The following is a 23822-nucleotide window of genomic DNA, read 5'->3' on the forward strand; positions in this document are numbered from 1 at the left end:
AAGGAGGAAATGATAGTCCTAGAAAACAGTGGAGGCTGCTGAGGGGAGGACGGCTCATAATAATGTCTGGGACGGAGCCAATGGAATGGCAACAAACACCTGGAAACCATGGAAACCATGTGTTTGATGTGTTTGATACCGTTCCACTGATTCCGCTCCAGCCATTAACACAAACCCGTCCTCCCTAATTTAAGGTGCCACCAACCTCCTGAGCTAGAAAAGCTTTCCACTTTCACTGACTCACCCAATGATGCACAGCTCACTCATTGGCGATGGCCAATAGTCTCTTGTCAAAAGCCTCTTCTCTTTTGTATTACTTTGTAAAACAATGTTTGCTCATTAGGCCTACTTGGAAGTTTATACAATATTTTGTTAGCCTACAGTCAGAGTAGAGTCTTCTGTTTTAAGCAGGAGACATTTGCTTTCCAACCTGTGTTTTCCTGCGATTGTTGCCTATTTGAAATATTGGTAAAGGTTTGTTCTGGCTGCATGCTGTTCACTGACAGATTTGCCGCGCGTTCCTGGATTAGGTCTATATGCCTTATGATTGGGCTACACAAACACAATCCACAGCTAGGATATTGTTTTAAAAAGCTATTGTTCTTCTGTGGCTAAATTATAGACCTACTCCTGGTGTAGTATTCAGAATAACTGAATTTCTTTCTGAACAGATAGCAGTAATTTTATAACTTCGGCAAATGTATTTAAATGAATCAGGGGTGCTGCAGCTCCTCCAGCACCTTGCCGCGGTATGATTCTATAAGTGTATAAATGATGAAGTGCAACCGTTAAGAGATGAGAGTTGCGTGTCTATTAGAGCAGAAAGAGGGAGCGAGATCATAGATCTCTCTCTCACCGCAGCAACGGCCACGCGTTGGTCTCAAAAACATAGTTTATAATATTGCGCAAACCATAAGACCGGGCCGGACCAACACGAATGAATTTTAAGAATATCAGGCGCGGGCTGAACATCTACGTTTCACAATTACGTTTTTTTTAGGGGGCAGGATAATTAGGTAATGAGGGGACAACTCAAATTAACTCTGGTTGCTTTTATTATAATCTTTTACATTACAAACAGTGATTTTCTTTCTCATGTAGATGTACCGGATCCGGCTCAAATTAAGCACTGTGCATGTCTAGATCAAACAAATATACACGATCAAAGAATCATTTATGAACACAAAAATAGTGAGCCCCAGCTGGGGCACGAACCCAGGGACTGTCCTCCCAACAGCTAAAGGCTAATATCAGGTCACTACAAATCTCAACAATGTTGTTATTGTTGTTGCCTTTATGTGTAACAGAATCAGTAAATCCTACAAGAATTATATTTCACCAGAAATGACGTGATAGAAAATGGCATAAGAGTGGAAATCCCCACTACTCCCAGACACAGAGCAGCCAGACTCTTTTCCAATAAACTATCAGCGAGTAATTCACGCTTCGCTAAACTGAACCAAGAAGCCGACATCGATTTGCACGCGATTAACCATCAGTTTCAACAAATCACACCAAATGCAGGTACGTGGTTGTTTCATAATGATCGCTAATAACATTTTCTATTGAATAACATTTACATTATTTACCTCGAAGAAACTGTCAGATCCTGAAATGTAACTTCCGTATTTTTATTTTGTACGCTAAAAATTAGTCTAAAAGTTTGCATTGTCAAAGACATGAAAACGCGATCATGTTAAGAGAAATATTAAAACGTGTAAGTGTTTCCGGGTGAATTTACTTTTATTTGCCGGTTTTTAGAGTATTTGACAAAGACCGTACAGTATGAAACTATTCAAACTGATGACGTCATCTAGTCTAACGCAAACTGCGCATGTGCGGACCGTCAAATCAAAGGCACTACTTCAATATAAAGTTTTTTTCGAAAATGAAAACGTGTCCGTTTTTACTTTCAGAGGTTGAAATAATACCATGTTCAACTACTTAAGACATTGGCTCCAATCTAGGTTGTGCCTTTAGATTTCGAGAAAGTTAACAACTTCGGAAGAATCTTTCACTTCTCTAATTGACTTCTGAAACCCCAAACCCCGGGCTGGTCTGTTTGGTGTGTATCGCAATCTTTCCCGGAAGTCTAGTCTTGCACCTCTGGGTTTCGAAACTCTGTATTTGACTCCCAAGAAGAAGCGCGAAGCCGAAAAGTTACATTTGTTTATTTAGAACTACAAACAGGAACTACAACTCCCACCAGCTGTATGATGTCTCTTTTTCCACAGTTTGCCGGTCTAAAACAACTATCTTTTTGCATTTTCTAAATTTACATTAATTCAGAACCCCCGCACCCAATATGAATGTAATTGTATATATATATATATATATATATTATATTAAATGACTGCATTTTAAATAAATGATGGTCATGTTCCATTGGTCAGACATTACTGACACGTGCCAGATCTTACAACGGCTGGATAGCTATTTTATATATCAGCTGACCACATCATATGTTATAGCAATCTGGTGCCCAACGGCACAGTTGATGATATGCTACTCAACCATTGGTTGATGAATGCAACCGCTGAGCAGGGGAACACGACCTTTAGGACATGATACTGAAGTGAAGCGAAAGGTTCATTTCACAGGTTATTGGCATGCGAATCCCAACACAGAGTCTAAACAATTAAACTGTCAATTAAACTATATATATATATATATAAACAAACTAATTAGGCCAAATAACTGTTGCAATAGTCTGTTATCTACTTTTTGTATCAACTCCATATCTTGACTGTAAATGTTTTCATGCTATTTTGATAAGTCTTAGGTAAAGTATTTAACATCAGTGTTTTTAAATATTTTTTTTAATGAAAGATGGCGCTGCCGCTGCCCAGCAGCCCGGCACTGGACTTGATGGGGAATGACAGCCTGCAGGACTGGGAAGTGATTGGTGGAGGGGGATTTGGACAGATCCACAAGGCCAGGCATATAAAGTGGAGGTTTGATGTGGCCATCAAGTTGCTGCATTATGATGATGGGTAAATATGACCATCCCACAGCCGTGCATAAGACAATATGTTCATTCTGTTTGCTCCGGTGCATTCACAATCTCCAAATAAGGGCCCTGGCCAATATGAAAGAAAACTAATAGAACTGTATTACATTTAAAAAATAATATATACTACCGTTCCGTTCAAAAGTTTGGGGTCACTTAGAAATGTCCTTATTTTTGAAAGAACAGCACATTTTTTTGTCCATTAAAATAACATCAAATTGATCAGAAATACAGTGTAGACATTATTAATGTTGTAAATGACTATTGTAGCTGGAAACAGCTGATTTTTAATGGAATATCTACATAGGCGTACTGAGGCCCATTATCAGCAACCATCACTCCTGTGTTCAAATAGCACGTTGTGTTAGCTAATCCAAGTTTATAATTTTAAAAGGCTAATTGATAATTAGAAAAACCCTTTTGCAATTATGTTAGCACAGCTGAAAACTGTTGTCCTGATTAAAGAAGCAATAAAACTGGCCTTCTTTAGATTAGCTGAGTATCTGGAGCATCAGCATTTGTGGGTTGGATTAGGCATTTACAACATTAACAATGTCTGCACTGTATTTCTAATCAATTTGATGTTATTTTAACTGACAAAAAATGTGCTTTTCTTTCAAAAACAAGGACATTTCTAAGTGACCCCAAACTTTTGAACGGTAGTGTATATGTTTTAATGATGTCAACCATTTTGATTAAAATTGCAATCTGTAATTTATTTCTGGTTTAAAGTGCTGCCCCTACAGTCTTTGTTAAATATTTTTGTTGTTGTTGTTGCTCTTAGGTCAAATGTATTTACGTCAAGGTACCACTAGGGGAAGTAAAGGTTTCGTTAAGGTTCTAGTCCGTGTGTCAAACTCATTCCACAGAGGGCCCGAGTGTCTGTAGGTTTTCACTCCTCCCTTGTACGTAATTTATGAATTAAGGTCACTAATTAGTAAGGAACTCCCCACACCTGGTTGTCTAGGTCTTCATTGAAAGGACAAAAACCTGCAGACACTAGGCCCTCCATGGAATGCGTTTGACACCCCTGCTCTAGTTCATGAGCCAGGGGGGTCGGACCGGCTCACTTGGGGTGACGATGTCTCATAGAGATTTTTGTTGAAGGTCTAATTCCCTCAAGTTTGAAAAAGTGTGATAGCAGTGTAGCAATGGGAGCTTTTCTCTGTTATCACTCTTTTATTCATCCATCCCATCCATTTTCTCTGTGTTATCACTCTTTTATTCATCCATCCCATCCATTGTTCCCATAGGGATTTTACCCTATGACAAACAATGCCAGTATACAAGAAGTTACTGATCACGTATTCCCTCATCATTGGAAAGCTAAGATTCACAGCTATCCGTCAGACACATTTTCGGAATGTTCAGGTCAACAGAAATGTTACCTTTGACCTCTAGGGTACACATCAGAATGACCTGTATAAATTGCTTTAACCAAGAAAAAACCCTCATACAAGTAGTTCTAAAAGATCATGAAATTACCTTTCAACTTATATGTAATATAACCTACTTTGAAAATACCAGCTACAACTATTAAAACATTGCGAAAATTGTACCATTGACATTCCACGAAGAGAGGAAGCTATGTTTTTGTATTGTAACTTTGGTGATAGAGGCACCACATTTCACACACAGCTAGAACAGGGTTTAAAAAGCATCTGTAGACGCAGGGCTGAAGGGTCAGTCTAGAATATGTGGAAGGGGTGAATCTACACTCTTAGAGATGAGGTTACGGTTAGGGTACAGTATTTTCCCCTGGGGTACAGAAAGATATCAGGGACTCTGTTTTACGTAATCATCACTCTCTCCGGATATACTGTCCCCGTCCATTCAGCCAGCGGGGTTCTCCGTCCATCACACGGACAGGAAGAAAGAACCCTCTGGGGAAAAATAATAGGAGGTGTTTGTTTCATGATTAAGTCACCGTAGTAACGTACAAGAAGTCAAGTCCTTTTGTTCTCTCGATCTGGAATACCTCACCATCAAACGGTGCCTGTATTACCTCCCAACCTTCTTCGGTCATCGTCACTGCTGTGTACCCCCCCCCTCACACACACCCCACTGCGACGGCTCTCAATGAACTACACTGGACTTTGTGCAAACTGGAAACCGCGTTTCCTGATGCCTTATTTATTATATCTGGGGACTTTAACAAAGGAAATCTGACAAATGCTGCCAACGTTTTATAAACACCTCCTCTGCTACTCTTGGATCTTGACTATTACTACTCCCCCTTCCAGGAAGGCTACAAGGCCCTTCCATGCCCTCCCTTCAGCAAATCCCATTTTGCTCCTCCCTTCCTATAGGCAGAAACCTAAACAGTAAGTACCCGTGGTAAGGACTGTTCAATGATGGTCTGACCAATCGGAATCTATGCTAAGAATGTTGTCCATCGACTACAGCTCAGCCTTCAACACCATAGTGCCCTCCAAGCTCATCACTAAACTCAGGACTCTGGGTCCAAACCCCGTCCTGTGAAACTGGGTCCTGGAAGGAAGTAACAACACCTCTGCCACACTGATCCTCAACATGGGGGCCCCACAAGGGTGCAAGCTCAGCCCCTTCCTGTACTCCCTGTTCACCCATGACTGTGTGACCACGTATGACTCCAACCCAATCATCAAGTTTGCTGACATCACAACAGTGGTAGGCCTGATAACCACCAATGAGGACAGCCTACAGGGAAGAGGTGAGTGTCCTGGCAGAGAGGTGCCAGGAAAATAACCTTTCCCTAAACTTCAACAAAACGAAGGAGCTGATCGTAGACTTCAGGAGACAACAGAGATCCTCCACATCGACAGGGCCACAGTAGAGAGGATGAAAAGCTTAAAATCCCTCGGCGTGCACATCGCTGACACCCTGCTGTGTGACTTAAAATCTCAGTGTGGTTTTATTTGATCACCCACATGAAATACTGGGGTAAACTGGTCCCGTGTAGCTCAGTGTAATACTGGGGTAAACTGGTCCCGTGTAGCTCAGTGAAATACTGGGGTAAACTGGTCCCGTGTAGCTCAGTGAAATACTGGGGTAAACTGGTCCCGTGTAGCTCAGTGAAATACTGGGGTAAACTGGTCCCGTGTAGCTCAGTGAAATACTGGGGTAAACTGGTCCCGTGTAGCTCAGTGAAATACTGGGGTAAACTGGTCCCGTGTAGCTCAGTGAAATACTGGGGTAAACTGGTCCCGTGTAGCTCAGTGAAATACTGGGGTAAACTGGTCCCGTGTAGCTCAGTGAAATACTAGGGTAAACTGGTCCCGTGTAGCTCAGTCTGTAGAGCACCATTTTAGGGTTCTAGATAGCACCTTTTTTTCTAAGAGTATAAACACTGTAGTGAAAGAAAATATAGTTTAATATACCATAGTAATTAATCTGGTGTTTTTGCTAATTGTAGTGTACTGTAGTATTTAATATTTTTTGTTGTTGTTGCGGACATTACCGTAGCTTTTACTAAAGTGTTTTAGTTGTTGTTGGGTTTTACATAGAAGTGCAGGCTTTCTAGTTGAGGAAACCGACTGGTGCAATATTAAAGCAGCACATTTTCCATAACCTGTAGGTCGGTAGAACTGGAGTCTGAACGGATCATTCAGAGCTTCTGCTCTTTAATTAACCTTTTATGAAAACAGTCGATAGGATAACATTGTATGTCATTTGAATAAGCTCACATCCATGACTATTCACTTGTACATATCCATTTTAAATGGTTTGAAGGTAAAATATTCAGAAGTTATCAATTCGTACAGCTTTTAAGACACCACAATTCTGTGGATAATGTGACATCATAATGCGACATCATAATGTGACGTCATAATGTGACGTCATAATGTGACGTCATAGTGTGACATCATAATGTGACATCTTAATGTGACATCTTAATGTGACATCATAATGTGACATCATATTGTGACATCTTAATGTGACAGCATAAAGTGACATCATAATGTGACATCATAATGTGACATCTTAATGTGACATCATAATGTGACATCTTTATATATCTGGGTCATGTGGTTGTGTGTTCTACATCACTATGGACATTTTAAGACATTATTGGGCGAACTACAATTATATTTCATACAGGTATGGTCATTCAAAATGAATCCAATAAGACCCCATTGAGTTGTTTGGCGGCCATATCGGAATGAGTCTTCTGTCGGGTTATTGTGTAAATCCTGTGATGGCCCTGTATCTACAAATCTTTTTTTAAACCCTGTTCTAGCCGTGTGTGTGAAATGCGGTGCCTCTATCAACAAAGTGTACAATCCAAAAACATAGCTTCCCCTCTTCGTGGAATTCTATGGCAAAGCTTCCAACATTCTAATGTCAATGGCATAATATGGCTGATTTTTAAACAATAGTTGTAGCTGGTCCTTTCAAAGTGGGTTATGTTATATATCATTTGAAAGGTAATTTCATGACCTTTCAGTACCACTTGTCAAACAAAGTTAAAATGTATGTTTCTTTTTTAAAGCAATTTATACAGGTTATTCTAATATGTAACCTAAAGTTATGTTGACCTGAACTTTTCCCGAAAATTAGTCTGATGGATAGCTGTGACTCTAATCTTTCTAAAAGGGTGTGCAGTATGTGATCAATAACTTGTTGGTCTGGCTCATGGACTATAATCCCTGTCTTTATCCCCCCCTCCCCACACACACACCTCATTCCAGCTCTAGCACTTCCCTGCTTAAGGAGGTAAAAAATATGCAGAAGGGAGGGAGCCCCCATGTGGTGAGGATTCTGGGGGTGTACCAGGGGTGCCCTCCATCTCCAGGTAGAGGCCTCTCCACCCAGCTGGGTATTGTGATGGAGTTAATGAAGATAGGTTCACTGGCCACCCTCCAGGCCAGCCTCTCTGGCCCCCCACCCTGGCCCCTGGCCTTCCGCCTGGCCCACCAGATCGCTCTGGGAATTAACTTCCTTCACAACCTCCCTCAGCCACTTCTGCATCGCGACCTGAAGCCCAATAACGTCCTACTGGATGACAACCTTAATGCAAAGGCAAGTCCCAAGATCCTGAGTCTCTACTAGTGGTGAGATACGTCTGAACTATGTGCAGTCATCACTACCAACTGGCAGTATACATATTTACTGAACATGACTATTTCTGTTTAGTCTATGTGAAGCCCATCTCTCTCTCTCTCTCTCTCTTTCTCACACGCTCACTCTCTTTCTCGCTGTCTCTCTCTCTCTAGCTTACAGATTTTGGCCTTGCTGAAGTCTCCCATAGTGCTTTGAAGACGCCCAGAGAGGAGCCTGGGACAGAAGGAGGCACTCTAAGCTACATGCCCCCTGAGGCTTTTGAATCATCATATGAACCAACTCGAGCCACTGACATCTACAGGTACAACACACAGCGAGACAGCACTCAGAAAGGACCACTGACATCTACAGGTACAACACAGAGAGAGACAGCACTCAGAAAGCACCACTGACATCTACAGGTACAACACACAGAGAGACAGCACTCAGAATGCACCACTGACATCTACAGGTACAACACAGAGAGAGACAGCACTCAGAAAGCACAACTGACATCTACAGGTACAACACAGAGAGAGACAGCACTCAGAAAGCACCACTGACATCTACAGGTACAACACAGAGAGAGACAGCACTCAGAAAGCACCACTGACATCTACAGGTACAACACAGAGAGAGACAGCACTCAGAAAGCACCACTGACATCTACAGGTACAACACAGAGAGAGACAGCACTCAGAAAGCACCACTGACATCTACAGGTACAACACAGAGAGAGACAGCACTCAGAAAGCACCACTGACATCTACAGGTACAACACAGAGAGAGACAGCACTCAGAAAGCACCACTGACATCTACAGGTACAACACAGAGAGAGACAGCACTCAGAAAGCACCACTGACATCTACAGGTACAACACACAGAGAGAGACAGCACTCAGAAAGCACCACTGACATCTACAGGTACACCACAGAGAGAGACAGCACTCAGAAAGCACCACTGACATCTACAGGTACACCACAGAGAGAGACAGCACTCAGAAAGCACCACTGACATCTACAGGTACAACACAGAGAGAGACAGCACTCAGAAAGCACCACTGACATCTACAGGTACAACACAGAGAGAGAGACAGCACTCAGAAAGCACCACTGACATCTACAGGTACAACACAGAGAGAGAGACAGCACTCAGAAAGCACCACTGACATCTACAGGTACAACACAGAGAGAGACAGCACTCAGAAAGGACCACTGACATCTACAGGTACAACACACAGAGAGAGACAGCACTCAGAAAGCATCACTGACATCTACAGGTACAACACAGAGAGAGACAGCACTCAGAAAGCACCACTGACATCTACAGGTACAACACAGAGAGAGACAGCACTCAGAAAGCACCACTGACATCTACAGGTACAACACAGAGAGAGACAGCACTCAGAAAGCACCACTGACATCTACAGGTACAACACAGAGAGAGAGACAGCACTCAGAAAGCACCACTGACATCTACAGGTACACCACACAGAGAGAGACAGCACTCAGAAAGCACCACTGACATCTACAGGTACAACACAGAGAGAGACAGCACTCAGAAAGCACCACTGACATCTACAGGTACAACACAGAGAGAGAGACAGCACTCAGAAAGCACCACTGACATCTACAGGTACAACACAGAGAGACAGCACTCAGAAAGCACCACTGACATCTACAGGTACAACACAGAGAGAGAGACAGCACTCAGAAAGCACCACTGACATCTACAGGTACAACACAGAGAGAGACAGCACTCAGAAAGCACCACTGACATCTACAGGTACAACACAGAGAGACAGCACTCAGAAAGCACCACTGACATCTACAGGTACAACACAGAGAGAGAGACAGCACTCAGAAAGCACCACTGACATCTACAGGTACAACACACACAGAGAGACAGCACTCAGAAAGCACCACTGACATCTACAGGTACAACACACAGAGAGAGAGACAGCACTCAGAAAGCACCACTGACATCTACAGGTACAACACAGAGAGAGACAGCACTCAGAAAGCACCACTGACATCTACAGGTACAACACAGAGAGAGACAGCACTCAGAAAGCACCACTGACATCTACAGGTACAACACAGAGAGAGACAGCACTCAGAAAGCACCACTGACATCTACAGGTACAACACAGAGAGAGACAGCACTCAGAAAGCACCACTGACATCTACAGGTACAACACAGAGAGAGACAGCACTCAGAAAGCACCACTGACATCTACAGGTACAACACACAGAGAGACAGCACTCAGAATGCACCACTGACATCTACAGGTACAACACAGAGAGAGACAGCACTCAGAAAGCACCACTGACATCTACAGGTACAACACAGAGAGAGACAGCACTCAGAATGCACCACTGACATCTACAGGTACAACACAGAGAGAGACAGCACTCAGAAAGCACCACTGACATCTACAGGTACAACACACAGAGAGAGACAGCACTCAGAAAGCACCACTGACATCTACAGGTACAACACAGAGAGAGACAGCACTCAGAAAGCACCACTGACATCTACAGGTACAACACAGAGAGAGACAGCACTCAGAAAGCACCACTGACATCTACAGGTACAACACAGAGAGAGACAGCACTCAGAAAGCACCACTGACATCTACAGGTACAACACAGAGAGAGACAGCACTCAGAAAGCACCACTGACATCTACAGGTACAACACAGAGAGAGACAGCACTCAGAAAGCACCACTGACATCTACAGGTACAACACAGAGAGAGACAGCACTCAGAAAGCACCACTGACATCTACAGGTACAACACAGAGAGACAGCACTCAGAAAGCACCACTGACATCTACAGGTACAACACAGAGAGAGACAGCACTCAGAATGCACCACTGACATCTACAGGTACAACACACAGAGAGAGACAGCACTCAGAAAGCACCACTGACATCTACAGGTACAACACAGAGAGAGACAGCACTCAGAAAGCACCACTGACATCTACAGGTACAACACAGAGAGAGACATCACTCAGAAAGCACTACTGACATCTACAGGTACAACACAGAGAGAGACAGCACTCAGAAAGCACCACTGACATCTACAGGAACAACACAGAGAGAGACAGCACTCAGAAAACACCACTGACATCTACAGGTACAACACAGAGAGAGACAGCACTCAGAAAACACCACTGACATCTACAGGTACAACACAGAGAGAGACAGCACTCAGAAAGCACCACTGACATCTACAGGTACAACACAGAGAGAGACAGCACTCAGAAAGCACCACTGACATCTACAGGTACAACACACAGAGAGAGACAGCACTCAGAAAGCACCACTGACATCTACAGGTACAACACAGAGAGAGACAGGACTCAGAAAGCACCACTGACATCTACAGGTACAACAAAGAGAGAGACAGCACTCAGAAAGCACCACTGACATCTACAGGTACAACACAGAGAGAGACAGCACTCAGAAAGCACCACTGACATCTACAGGTACAACACAGAGAGAGACAGCACTCAGAAAGCACCACTGACATCTACAGGTACATCACAGAGAGAGAGACAGCACTCAGAAAGCACCACTGACATCTACAGGTACAACACAGAGAGAGACAGCACTCAGAAAGCACCACTGACATCTACAGGTACAACACACAGAGAGAGACAGCACTCAGAAAGCACCACTGACATCTACAGGTACAACACAGAGAGAGACAGCACTCAGAAAGCACCACTGACATCTACAACACAGAGAGAGACAGCACTCAGAAAGCACCACTGACATCTACAGGTACAACACAGAGAGAGACAGCACTCAGAAAGCACCACTGACATCTACAGGTACAACACAGAGAGAGACAGCACTCAGAAAGCACCACTGACATCTACAGGTACAACACAGAGAGAGACAGCACTCAGAAAGCACCACTGACATCTACAGGTACAACACAGAGAGAGACAGCACTCAGAAAGCACCACTGACATCTACAGGTACAACACAGAGAGAGACAGCACTCAGAAAGCACCACTGACATCTACAGGTACAACACAGAGAGAGACAGCACTCAGAAAGCACCACTGACATCTACAGGTACAACACAGAGAGAGACAGCACTTAGAAAGCACCACTGACATCTACAGGTACAACACAGAGAGAGAGACAGCACTCAGAAAGCACCACTGACATCTACAGGTACAACACACAGAGAGAGAGACAGCACTCAGAAAGCACCACTGACATCTACAGGTACAACACAGAGAGAGACAGCACTCAAAGCACCACTGACATCTACAGGTACAACACACAGAGAGAGAGACAGCACTCAGAAAGCACCACTGACATCTACAGGTACAACACAGAGAGACAGCACTCAGAAAGCACCACTGACATCTACAGGTACAACACACAGAGAGACAGCACTCAGAATGCACCACTGACATCTACAGGTACAACACACAGAGAGAGACAGCACTCAGAAAGCACCACTGACATCTACAGGTACAACACAGAGAGAGACAGCACTCAGAAAGCACCACTGACATCTACAGGTACAACACAGAGAGAGACAGCACTCAGAAAGCACCACTGACATCTACAGGTACAACACAGAGAGAGACAGCACTCAGAAAGCACCACTGACATCTACAGGTACAACACAGAGAGAGACATCACTCAGAAAGCACTACTGACATCTACAGGTACAACACAGAGAGAGACAGCACTCAGAAAGCACCACTGACATCTACAGGAACAACACAGAGAGAGACAGCACTCAGAAAACACCACTGACATCTACAGGTACAACACAGAGAGAGACAGCACTCAGAAAACACCACTGACATCTACAGGTACAACACAGAGAGAGACAGCACTCAGAAAGCACCACTGACATCTACAGGTACAACACAGAGAGAGACAGCACTCAGAAAGCACCACTGACATCTACAGGTACAACACAGAGAGAGACAGCACTCAGAAAGCACCACTGACATCTACAGGTACAACACAGAGAGAGACAGCACTCAGAAAGCACCACTGACATCTACAGGTACAACACAGAGAGAGACAGCACTCAGAATGCACCACTGACATCTACAGGTACAACACAGAGAGAGACAGCACTCAGAAAGCACCACTGACATCTACAGGTACAACACAGAGAGAGAGACAGCACTCAGAATGCACCACTGACATCTACAGGTACAACACACAGAGAGAGACAGCACTCAGAAAGCACCACTGACATCTACAGGTACAACACACAGAGAGAGACAGCACTCAGAAAGCACCACTGACATCTACAGGTACAACACAGAGAGAGAGACAGCACTCAGAAAGCACCACTGACATCTACAGGTACAACACACAGAGAGAGACAGCACTCAGAAAGCACTACTGACATCTACAGGTACAACACAGAGAGAGACAGCACTCAGAAAGCACCACTGACATCTACAGGTACAACACAGAGAGAGACAGCACTCAGAAAGCACCACTGACATCTACAGGTACAACACAGAGAGAGACAGCACTCAGAATGCACCACTGACATCTACAGGTACAACACAGAGAGAGACAGCACTCAGAAAGCACCACTGACATCTACAGGTACAACACAGAGAGAGACAGCACTCAGAATGCACCACCGATATCTACAGGTACAACACAGAGAGAGACAGCACTCAGAATGCACCACTGACATCTACAGGTACAACACAGAGAGAGACAGCACTCAGAAAGCACCACTGACATCTACAGGTACAACACACAGAGAGAGACAGCACTCAGAAAGCACCACTGACATCTACAACACAGAGAGAGACAGCACTCAGAAAGCACCACTGACATCTACAGGTACAACACAGAGAGAGACAGCACTCAGAAAGCACCACTGACATCTACAGGTACAACACACAGAGAGAGACAGCACTCAGAAAGCACCACTGACATCTACAGGTACAACACAGAGAGAGACAGCACTCAGAAAGCACCACTGACATCTACAACACAGAGAGAGACATCACTCAGAAAGCACCACTGACATCTACAGGTACAACACAGAGAGAGACAGCACTCAGAAAGCACCACTGACATCTACAGGTACAACACAGAGAGAGACAGCACTCAGAAAGCACCACTGACATCTACAACACAGAGAGAGACAGCACTCAGAAAGCACCACTGACATCTACAGGTACAACACAGAGAGAGACAGCACTCAGAAAGCACCACTGACATCTACAGGTACAACACAGAGAGAGACAGCACTCAGAAAGCACCACTGACATCTACAGGTACAACACAGAGAGAGACAGCACTCAGAAAGCACCACTGACATCTACAGGTACAACACACAGAGAGACAGCACTCAGAAAGCACCGTGGACATTCGCTAACTCTCTCTATTTCCTCTGTCTCAGTTACGGCATACTGCTGTGGTCCATCTTCACTGGAAAAGAGCCCTATTATGCAGATAACCCTCGTAAGTGGTAGTGTCACTGTTAAGCACACACACATTAACACACACGTTAACACACACCTAAACACACACCTAAACACACACGTTAACACACATTAACACACACATTAACACACACATTAACACACACGTTAACACACACCTAAACACACACATTAACACACACCTAAACACACACGTTAACACACACCTAAACACACACGTTAACACACACCTAAACACACACATTAACACACACCTAAACACACACGTTAACACACACCTAAACACACACATTAACACACACCTAAACACACACATTAACACACACATAAACACACATGTTAACACACACCTAAACACACACGTTAACACACACATTAACACACACATTAACACACACATTAACACACACATTAACACACACCTAAACACACACGTTAACACACACATTAACACACACATTAACACACACATAAACACACATGTTAACACACACCTAAACACACACGTTAACACACACATTAACACACACATTAACACACACATTAACACACACATTAACACACACATTAACACACACGTCTTCCTCTCCGTCTCTCCTCCAGCTCACCCCTCACTTCTCACTATTATTTAGACTTTCTTGTTCTCTTATGTCACTCTCCTGTAGATCTCCAGTCCAGTATGGTGAGGTTCCGGGTCCCCTTGGGCGACAGGCCCCCTCTGGAGGCAGTGGACAGGGACCAGGCTGGTGGGCTGGGGGAGATGGTGGACCTCATGGTGAATTGCTGGGACCAAGAGCCTTCTAATAGACCCCATTTCCTGGGTGAGACTACAGGAAGGTTGTTTATACTTTGCCCTGTTACTTGATGAGGAACAGGTGTCATTAATCATGATCATTAACCTTTTTGGATACCTTGGTATGTTGTTAGGTTGTTCGTATTGGAACCCAGGACCAGATACTGATTGGACATTTATGTCAGCGTTCTGTCACAGGAGACTATTTGGTTGTTAACTCTTTTTGCTTATTATCCAGATTGCCTCACTGTGACAGAGAGAACATATGAGAGGCACAAGCAGTCAATAAACGACGTTGTCCATCAAGTGCTCCTTAAACTGGTACTTTACAAGACACTCTGATTCAAAGCCTCTCGTTCTGTATGTGTAACATTCACTTATAGCAACATAACTGATCAACTCCTCATTTTAGTGCCACCTTTTCTCTCCCTCCCTCCCTCCCTCTCTCCCTCCCTCCCTCCCTCCCTCCCTCCCTCCCTCCCTCCCTCCCTCCCTCCCTCCCTCACTCCCTCCCTCCCTCTCTCTCTCTCTCTTTACTCTCCCACTCTCTCTCAGGAGGAGGAGAGGATGAGGAGACAGGAGGAGGAGAGGATGAGGAGACAGGAGGAAGAGGAGAGAGAGAGACAGGAGGATGAGGAGACAGGAGGAAGAGGAGAGAGAGAGACAGAGTAAGTACATTTTTTGTTGTTATAATCATCAACATTACTATGTACTGCAAATTACATTATTTGAATAATTTACTTGATAATTTATTCAGCATATAATGGTGCCTCTATGTTATTTGTTTTTATTCACAGAAACTGGTCTAGCTCATCTGAGGATAGTTCTGGTGGGGAAGACTGGAGCAGGGAAGAGCGCAACAGGAAATACCATCCTGGGTGGGGAGGGGTTTAAAGAAGACTCCTCCCCTGAGTCTGTGACTGCTCAGTGTGAGAAACAGAGTGGAGAGGTGGATGGAAGGAAGATTGATGTGATTGACACGCCAGGACTCTTTGACACATCAGTGACTATAGAGAAAATGAAATGTGAACTAGAAAGGTGCTTCTATATGTCAGTCCCAGGACCCCATGTGTTCCTGTTGGTGATCAGACTGGGGAGGTTCACACCCGAAGAGAAGAACACTGTGAAGTGGATCCAGGAGAAATTTGGAGAAGAAGCCTCAAAGTACACCATGGTGCTGTTCACTGGAGGAGACCAGCTGAGAAAAAAATCTGTTGAGCAGTTTATAGGAGAAAGTGTTAACCTCCAGGATCTCATCAGCAAATGTGGAGGTGGATATCACTCTGTCATCAATGACAGTGACAGTAGCGCCAACCCTGACCAAGTCCCAGAGCTGCTGAAGAAGATAGATGAGATGGTGACGAGGAATGGAGGACAACACTACACCAACGAGATGTACCAGGAGGTCCAGAGGAAGATCGAAGAGGAGGAGGAAAGGAAGAGAGAGGAGGAGAGGAAGAAAAAAGAGGAAGAAATGAAGAAACAAGAGGAGGCGATCAGGAAACGGGAAGAGGAGGTGAGGAGAGAGGAGGAAATGAAAAGAGAGGAGGAATTGAGGAAGATAGAAGAGGAGAGACAGGAGGAGAGAAGGAAGATGGAAGAGGAGAGACAGGAGGAGAGGAGGAAGACGGAAGAGGAGACGAGGAAGATGGAAGAGGAGAGACAGGAGGAGAGGAGGAAGATAGAAGAGGAGAGGAGGAAGATGGAAGAGGAGCGGGGGAAGATGGAAGAGGAGAGGAGGAAGAGGAGCAGGAGAAATTGGTTCGAGCGGGTTTTAAACCTTTAACCTTGTTGTGGCCAGCACCATGCTCTAACCCAATGAGCGGAACTGTGTGTACTTTCATCTTTATACAAACATTAACCAGACTTTTACCGTCATAACATTCCATAATCATACCAATCTTCAACTTACCTTTCACATTAAATCCCTGTTATTCAATAAATACAAAAACATGCTGACTATTACTTAACTGGGTCGTTGATTTTAGACTTTACTCTCTGTAGGAAGGTAATTGACTCTGGATAAAAAAAATATGCTGTCTGTTTCTATGACTGTATATGGCTCAGCTAATGATAAATGTACCCTAACCCTCCTTTGAGCTTCAGTCACCTGCACCATCTCCCACCTAAACGAATGTTTTTTTCTGGTCATTACTGTCCACTGTCCACCAATGTTATTTAAGCAATAACACACAAGGGGGTGTGGTAGCCTAGTGGATAGAGCGTTGGGCCAGTAACCGAAAGGTTGCTAGATTGAATCCCCGATCTGACAATGTAAACATCTGTCGTTCTGCCCCTAAACAAGGCAGTTAACCCACTGTACACTATCCAGAGCCACTGAGGAAGTTACAACCACAAAAGACATTGTGACTTCTGGGGAAGTTAACCAGAGACTCTGATGAACTGACTCTCCAGCAGACGGACCGGATTCCAACAGAGAAGACAACAACGACATATGGGCGTAAATGTATACATTGCAATTATTCTCGAAGGAGCGGCGGTTCATGTGCAAACGATTAGCATTTTAATTCATTAATTATCAACTGTGTAGTGAATCCATTTTGTCTTTCCCACTCTTTTATCTGTCCCTACCCCTTTCCATTGTCTACCAAGCCGTCATACCGGTTTAGCCCACTAGGGACTTATCAATGCATTGTGTTAGTAACCAATATCTACTGTTTGTTATGTATTTCTGTGCTTATTTAGTTAGTCGGTAAATAAATAATTAAGCCAATTTGTATATCGCTGATTCATAATTTATGCTAGGGTTCGTGCAGACATCCAAGGGTTTGCGACGTTCAATAATGACAACTGATGAGGTAATAATGATACATTAATACAAGACTGTACTCGATAAGATATGAAAATATCTGAAGAGTCGATTCGGGAAATAGAGACTCTATAAACATTTCCCGTGGTGCCCCGACTTCCTAGTTAATTAAAGTGTGCATGATTAGTTTAATCACGTAATAATAATTACACATAGAGCATTTATTTGATAAAAAAGCAGTCTTCACATTTAATGATAGTCACAGACACGACATCTTTTTTATGGCTCAGCTAATGATAAACGTACCCTAACCCTCCTTTGAGCTTCAGTCACCAGCACCATCTCCCACCTAAACTAATGTTTTTCTGTTCATTAGTGTCCACTGTCCACCAACGTTATTAAAGAATGGTTCCCACCTTCTGGTTGATTTCCTGGTTTCATGGCTACTTGTGCTTGTCTCATCCTGTTTGTTTGTCAACATCAGACTTACTTTGTTTGTATTTACATATGAGATGTAATTCACTCTCTACTTGCTGACGTAAAAACAAATGAAATCATCCAGAATTCTAGTGAGTTTTCCCCTCTGGTATTTTATTGAGACTCAGAGAACTACAGATGTACTAGAGATTCAGGACAGTTATGCCCTTTTATACAATGGGTGGGTCTAATCCTGAATGCTGATTGGTTAAAACCGCATTCCAGTTGGTGTCTATTCCACAAGTAACCAGCTCTGAATACTGTCTGTGATTTAAGGAATGATGATGCAGGAACATCACAGACAGCCTTTGAGTTTGAATTCATCTCACACACAAACTTAAGGTAGATTTGATTTGATTGATTGTATTATTAAGCGTCTTCAGAATGCCCAGCCCACATTGGTTTATAAGACAATGTATTCATCATTCCTAATTGCATTTACAGTGTTACTAATCTTGAAAATCCAGAGCTAAAATATTGCCTGCTTTTATTTATTTATCCCTTATTTTATCAGGCAAGTTGAATGAGAACACATTCTCATTTACAGCAACAACCTGTGGAATAGTTACAGGGATGAATGAGCTAATTGTAAACTGGGGATTATTAGGTGACCGTGATGGTATGAGGGCCAGATTGGGAATTTAGCCAGGACACCAGGGTTAACACGCCTACTCTTATGATAAGTGCCATGGGATATTTTAGTGAACACAGAGAGTCAGGACACCCGTTTAACTTCTTGGAACTATAGGGGGTGCTGTTCCGCATTAGCATATTTGTGTCTCCAAATTAAACTGCCTCGTGCTAAATTCTTGATCGTACAATATGCATATTATTGTTATTATTGGATAGAAAACACCTTCTAGTTTCTATAGAAGTTGGAATTTTGTCTCTGAGTGGTACAGAACAATTTCTACAGCACTTTTCATGACAGGGTTCAGATTTCAGAAATTTTTACCTCTGATCTGGAGTCTGTTTTTAAGGCGACAGTGAATGCTATGAAGAAACCGACACTGCCTACGTCTTCCTCTGGGTGTCTGTACGTCATCACGTTTTCAATGGAATCGATGGGACATTCACAGCCATTATAAAAGACCAAAATGTATAGAGACCGCCCTTTCTCGTCGTGCGCCTGAAGCGTGAAGGCCATCGGACTTGCCTCGTTCCAAATCGTTGTCTAACCAGCAATATTTCTCCGGTCATGTTTTCAGTCGTTATAGTTGTTAAAAACATCATAATGTAGTTAATTTGAACCGTTTTATAGCAATTTATATCCGTTTAGTGCGATTTTGAGGAATTTATTTGTTGTGCACTCTGAAACTTTGGACACGTTTTGGGGTGTCGGTCGTTGGTGGTGGACATTTCGAAGGACAGAGGACATCTATCGACCAAAAGACGTTTATAACATAGAAAGGATACATTGCCCAAGAATCTGATGGAAGAACAGCTCAAAGTAAGCAATATTTAATATGATAAATCGTGTTTCTGTCGAAATATTTTAAACGCATATTTCGCCATTTTGTTTGGTATAGCTTCACTTGGCCAACCCTGTATTGAAAAGTAAGGATAATTTTAAAAATGTAAATCAGCGGTTGCATTAAGAACTAATTTGTCTTTCGATTGCTGTCAACCCTGTATTTTTTAGTCAAGTATATGATTAGCTTTCAATTAAACTAGATCACTCTGATAGATGACGTCAGACATATTGAGGCTTGATTTCCTAGTATTTTTATTGTGTAACCACGGTTTTGTATGGCTAAATATGCACCTTTTCGAACAAACTGTATATGTATATTGTAAAATGATGTTACAGGAGTGTCATCGGAAGAATTCTGAGAAGGTTAGTGAAAAAATTAATATATTTTGGCGGTGATTACGTTATAGCGCTCTTTGGCTGGAATCGATGCTCTGGTAACGTTTGCACATGTGGTATGCTAACTTATCGATTTATTGTGTTTTCGCTGAAAAACGCTTAGAAAATCTGAAATATGGTCTGAAATCACAAGAACTGGGTCTTTCCATTGCTATGCTTTGTCTATTTTTATGAAATGTTTTATGATGAGTAAATTGGTCATACACGTTGCTCTATCTAGTAATTCTAGTCGATTTGCGATGGTCGGTGCAATTGTAAACTGTGATTTCTACCTGAAATATGCACTTTTTTCTAACAAAAACTATCCTATACCATGAATATGTTATCAGACTGTCATCTGAAGAGGTTTTTTCTTGGTTAGTGGATATCAATATCTTAGTTGAGCCGAATTGGTGATAGCACCTGAAGGAGTAAGAAACTGATGGAGTTAGAATAGTGGTGTATTTTGCTAACGTGTTTAGCTAATAGATTTACATATTTTGTCTTCCCTGTAAAACATTTTAAAAATCTGAAATGGTGGCTTTATTCACAAGATCTGTATCTTTCATCTGGTGTCTTGGACTTGTGATTTAATGATATTTAGATGCTACTATCTACTTGTGAAGCTATGCTAGCTATGCTAATCAGTGTGTGGGGGGATGGGGGGTGCTCCCGGACCCGGGGTAGAGGCTCGTTAGAGGTTAACATCCCATCCAAAAGACAGCACCCTACACAGGGCAATGTCCCCAATCACTGCCCTGGGGATTGGGATTTTTTTTTAGACCAGAGGAAAGGCTGCCTCCTACTGGCCCTCCAACACCACCAGGGACTGACCAGGACCAACGCTGCTTAGCATCAGAAGCAAGCCAGCTGTGGGATGCAGGGTGGTTTGCTGCTGGCTGAATGGTGTCAGTTCTGGATGGAGAGGTATGAGAAAGGAGAGAAGGTATGAGAAAAGAGAGAAGGTATGAGAAAAGACAGAAGGTATGAGAAAAGACAGAAGGTATGAGAAAAGAGAGAAGGTATGAGAAAAGAGAGAAGGTATGAGAAAAGAGAGAAGGTATGAGAAAAGACAGAAGGTATGAGGAAAGACAGAAGGTATGAGAAAAGACAGAAGGTATGAGAAAAGACAGAAGGTATGAGAAAAGACAGAAGGTATGAGAAAAGAGAGAAGGTATGAGAAAAGACAGAAGGTATGAGAAAAGACAGAAGGTATGAGAAAAGAGAGAAGGTATGAGAAAAGACAGAAGGTATGAGAAAAGAGAGAAGGTATGAGAAAAGAAAGAAGGTATGAGAAAAGAGAGAAGGTATGAGAAAAGAGAGAAGGTATGAGAAAAGAGAGAAGGTATGAGAAAAGACAGAAGGTATGAGAAAAGAGAGAAGGTATGAGAAAAGAGAGAAGGTATGAGAAAAGAGAGAAGGTATGAGAAAAGAGAGAAGGTATGAGAAAAGAGAGAAGGTATGAGAAAAGAGAGAAGGTATGAGGAAAGACAGAAGGTATGAGAAAAGACAGAAGGTATGAGAAAAGACAGAAGGTATGAGAAAAGACAGAAGGTATGAGAAAAGAGAGAATAAATAGTCCTGTGAGCTCCAATGGGGTTTCAAATGTACCCCGAAAAAGGATCCACTTTTCACTACGTTCAGGCTGTATAATAGGGAAACAATACGTGATTATACAGATATACTAATCACAATATTTCACATTGTATATTGTGGTAGAAAGGGCAATAGAGGAGAACATGTGTCTCTCCGAGGTGATATACTTCACTTTACTGACTTCACTGTCCCCATGGGGAAACGTTGCAGTATCACCTACATGTTTAAAGTGCCGTTTCAATACAACAGACAACAAATTGACAATACAACATTCACAGCAGTTACACAGTTACATCGTCTTTCCTCTTCCATTTCACCACAATACCAACCTGTTTCAATACGCAGAGACAATATCCCTGATCGTACCTGTTTCAATACGCAGAGACAATATCCCTGATCTTACCTGTTTCAATACGCAGGGACAATATCCCTGATCTGACCTGTTTCAATACGCAGAGACAATATCCCTGATCTTACCTGTTTCAATACGCAGGGACAATATCCCTGATCTGACCTGTTTCAATACGCAGAGACAATATCCCTGATCTTACCTGTTTCAATACGCAGGGACAATATCCCTGATCTGACCTGTTTCAATACGCAGAGACAATATCCCTGATCTGACCTGTTTCAATACGCAGAGACAATATCCCTGATCTTACCTGTTTCAATTCGCAGGGACAATATCCCTGATCTTACCTGTTTCAATACGCAGAGACAATATCCCTGATCTGACCTGTTTCAATACGCAGAGACAATATCCCTGATCTTACCTGTTTCAATACGCAAGGACAATATCCCTGATGTGACCTGCTTTATAGCTTATGTGTTCGTTCCTCCTGCTGTACTCATAGCAGCCTATATATGTTGTGATATCCATTCATTCATCCTGCTGTACTCATAGCAGCCTATATATGTTGTGATATCCATTCATTCCTCCTGCTGTCCTCATAGCAGCCTATATATGTTGTGATATCCATTCATTCCTCCTGCTGTCCTCATAGCAGCCTATATATGTTGTGATATCCATTCATTCCTCCTGCTGTCCTCATAGCAGGCTATATATGTTGTGATATCCATTCATTCCTCCTGCTGTCTTCATAGCAGCCTATATATGTTGTGATATCCATTCATTCCTCCTGCTGTACTCATAGCAGCCTATATATGTTGTGATATCCATTCATTCCTCCTGCTGTCTTCATAGCAGCCTATATATGTTGTGATATCCATTCATTCCTCCTGCTGTACTCATAGCAGCCTATATATGTTGTGATATCCATTCATTCCTCCTGCTGTCTTCATAGCAGCCTATATATGTTGTGATATCCATTCATTCCTCCTGCTGTACTCATAGCAGGCTATATATGTTGTGATATCCATTCATTCATCCTGTTGTCCTCATAGCAGGCTATATATGTTGTGATATCCATTCATTCCTCCTGTTGTCCTCATAGCAGGCTATATATGTTGTGATATCCATTCATTCCTCCTGCTGTACTCATAGCAGCCTATATATGTTGTGATATCCATTCATTCCTCCTGTTGTCCTCATAGCAGCCTATATATGTTGTGATATCCATTCATTCATCCTGTTGTCCTCATAGCAGGCTATATATGTTGTGATATCCATTCATTCCTCCTGTTGTCCTCATAGCAGGCTATATATGTTGTGATATCCATTCATTCCTCCTGCTGTACTCATAACAGGCTATATATGTTGTGATATCCATTCATTCCTCCTGCTGTCCTCATAGCAGGCTATATATGTTGTGATATCCATTCATTCATCCTGCTGTCCTCAGCAGGCTATATATGTTGTGATATCCATTCATTCCTCCT

At 42.8% G+C, this 23822-nt stretch overlaps 1 pseudogene; it reads left to right on the forward strand.

Annotated features, from left to right (window-relative positions):
* The first annotated feature begins 1305 nt into the window (after positions 1 to 1305).
* Positions 1306 to 18025, forward strand: LOC139568261 (uncharacterized; annotated as a pseudogene).
* The last annotated feature ends 5797 nt before the right edge of the window (positions 18026 to 23822 follow it).

This window comes from Salvelinus alpinus, chromosome 2, assembly GCF_045679555.1.
Source record: "Salvelinus alpinus chromosome 2, SLU_Salpinus.1, whole genome shotgun sequence".
Taxonomy (NCBI): Eukaryota; Metazoa; Chordata; class Actinopteri; order Salmoniformes; family Salmonidae; genus Salvelinus; species Salvelinus alpinus.